This window comes from Bufo gargarizans, chromosome 1 (genome assembly GCF_014858855.1).
Source record: "Bufo gargarizans isolate SCDJY-AF-19 chromosome 1, ASM1485885v1, whole genome shotgun sequence".
In the NCBI taxonomy this organism is placed as follows: Eukaryota; Metazoa; Chordata; class Amphibia; order Anura; family Bufonidae; genus Bufo; species Bufo gargarizans.
This window is the reverse complement of record NC_058080.1, coordinates 613,655,449-613,658,049: the sequence shown is the minus strand read 5'-3', so window position 1 is coordinate 613,658,049 and position 2,601 is coordinate 613,655,449. Positions and strand designations below refer to the sequence as shown.

Genomic DNA, 2,601 nt, shown 5'->3' with positions numbered 1-2,601 from the left:
AGGCTTTGAATAACCGCTATCGCCTGCAATCTCCTAAACGTGCGCACGAGCACAGTCATCACTACACCAAGATTAACGCATAGAGGAATAAAATGTATGTCATGAGTGTGTCAACTATTGACAACTCTTTGCGGTTGTCTAAAATCTATTCGATACACGTCCCCTGATAGGGTGTGTAACAGGGATTAAACTGATAGGAATAGTACTACTTAAAACACCACTCATATCTGGTGGCACAGTACATTGCACGGCGCAAGCGCAGTGCCCCAAATTGGAAGTAGGAGGACCAACCAAGCATCTTTTTCCATCTCCCGGTTCCTAAAATCTATTCCATAGACCGGCCCCTGATAGGGGACTTAACAGGGATTAAACTGATAGGAATAGTACTACTTAACATACCACTAATATCTGGTAGCACAGTACATAGCAAGGCGTACACGCAGTGCCCCAAATTGGAAGTAAGAGGACCGACCAAGCATCTTTTTCCATCTCCCGGTCCCTAAAATCTATTCCATACACGTCCCCTGATAGGGGACATAACAGGGATTAAAACTGATAGGAATAGTACTATTTAACATACTTGGGATTGTCCCAAATTGGAAGTAAGAGGACCGACCAAGCATCTTTTTCCATCTCCCGGTTCCTAAAATCTATTCCATACATGTCCCCTGATAGGGGGCGTAACAGGGATTAAACTGTTAAGAACAGATTTTTTTTTCATAAAAAAAAAAAGAGGACAGCCTCTGCGGAGCTGGGTATTTTTTGGCCGCGTTACTGAACGCTCATGCACAATGGCTGTAGGCTCATGCGTCCTTTTGCGGAGGTGACAAACCTGGTCAGTCAAACCCAGGACAACATCATCGACCTCATCCCATATGCGTTTTTTCTGGAGCATGCCCTGCGAAGAGTGCTGGATCAGGCCGTAGATGAGCATGAAGTGTAAGAGTTGTCGTCACCATCACCACCAGAAGCAGCCTTGTCGTTGTCGATTGCTGAACCTGTGGCAACGCAGAGAGAGGAGTCTGAAGTAGAGGAGTCAGAGGAGGAAGGTGGCTTTGAGGAGGTGGAAGACCAACCACAGCAGGCGTCCCAGGGGGCTTGTTGTCACCTTTCGGGGACTCTTGGTTTTGTACGTGGCTGGGTGGAGGAAGAGACCTTCAATGACGTCAGTAAGGACAAGGAACGGGACATGGCTAGCTTGGTATCCAACCTTGTGCAAATGGACTGTTTGCGGTTGTTTGCGGTGCGTTAAACGGGGAGTTTGGTCTGTCACTGTAAAGCGGGCATAACCCTTGCACTACCTGATCGATACAACATCATACCTGATCGTATACACACACTGGATGTTTTAAAGCACGTTATTCCAAACAATTTAGGAATGTTAGGTGATTTATGCCCTTTATGGATTAAAACCCGACTCTGTGACAACTATGTAATTTTCTATGGGAGTTTTGCCATGGATCCCCCTCCGGCATGCCACAGTCCAGGTGCTAGTCCCCTTGAAACAACTTTTCCATCACTATTGTGGCCAGAAAGAGTCCCTGTGTGTTTTAAAATTCGCCTGCCTATTGAAGTATATGGCGGTTCGCCCAGTTCTCCCGTTTGCGAACATTTGCGAAAATTCGCCATCGACGTTCGTGAATGGAAAATTTTATGTTCATGACATCTCTATTATTGACTTGTCTGTTGCTATGTTATTTATGCCTGTACATGAACTCCTGAATTGTAAAGTGCTGTGGAATATGTTGGCGCTATATAAATAATGATTATTATTGTTTATCAGTTATCCACAGGAAAATGATTAAAGTGTAACTGCCATTCTATTTTTATTTGTGTAATGTATAGGGGCAGTGATGCTGACAATTTTTGTAATATACTTTAATTAGAAAAAATAGCTTTAAATTGGCACATTTTGAGCCTTAGCAACACTCCTCTGTCTTCTGTTTACATAACAGTGGAGACTTGCTAACACTGTGTTATGTAAACAGAAGACAAAAAACCGTTGCTAAGGCTCAAAATGGGCCACTTTAGAGCTATTTTTTAAATAGAAATGTACAATTTCAGTAATTAAAGTATATGACAAAAATAGTATCACTGTCCCTAAAATAGAATGGCAGTTACACTTTAATATTAGATTTCTGGATCTCCACAGTCACTAGTATATCCAATAGAAATCTATTGTGCCATATGGGAGAACACATGCTGGGCCACCATTCATTTATATCTTACAAAAGAGAACCTCACAACTATAATGGTGGTTTCCAAGAAATGAGATTTAGTCCAGACAAGAAATGCAGGGCAGTGTTGTAGGCACATTGTTATAGTGGTAACATATGTATGAGAGCAGAATAGCTAAACAGGTCAACCAGGGAGTGCTCACCAGAGTAGGCTGAGGGGGTATCAGAGTCATTAAGGCAGTTGATATGGCCTTGAGGCTCTGACACCAAGAGTCTTCAGGAGAATATCACCTGCAACTGAGCTACCCCCAAAACTGGCTGGATCCCTATCTCATATCTCCTGGATTAAAGCAGGACGAGCAGCCCAGTTGAGCCACCCAGTCATAAAAGGGCACATGGTGTATACACATGGTGTATACCATCT

General features: G+C 43.3%; 1 pseudogene; it reads right to left on the bottom strand.

The window, feature by feature from the left end:
- Window positions 1–565: 565 nt before the first annotated feature.
- Window positions 566–737, bottom strand: LOC122925231 (annotated as a pseudogene).
- Window positions 738–2,601: the final 1,864 nt, after the last annotated feature.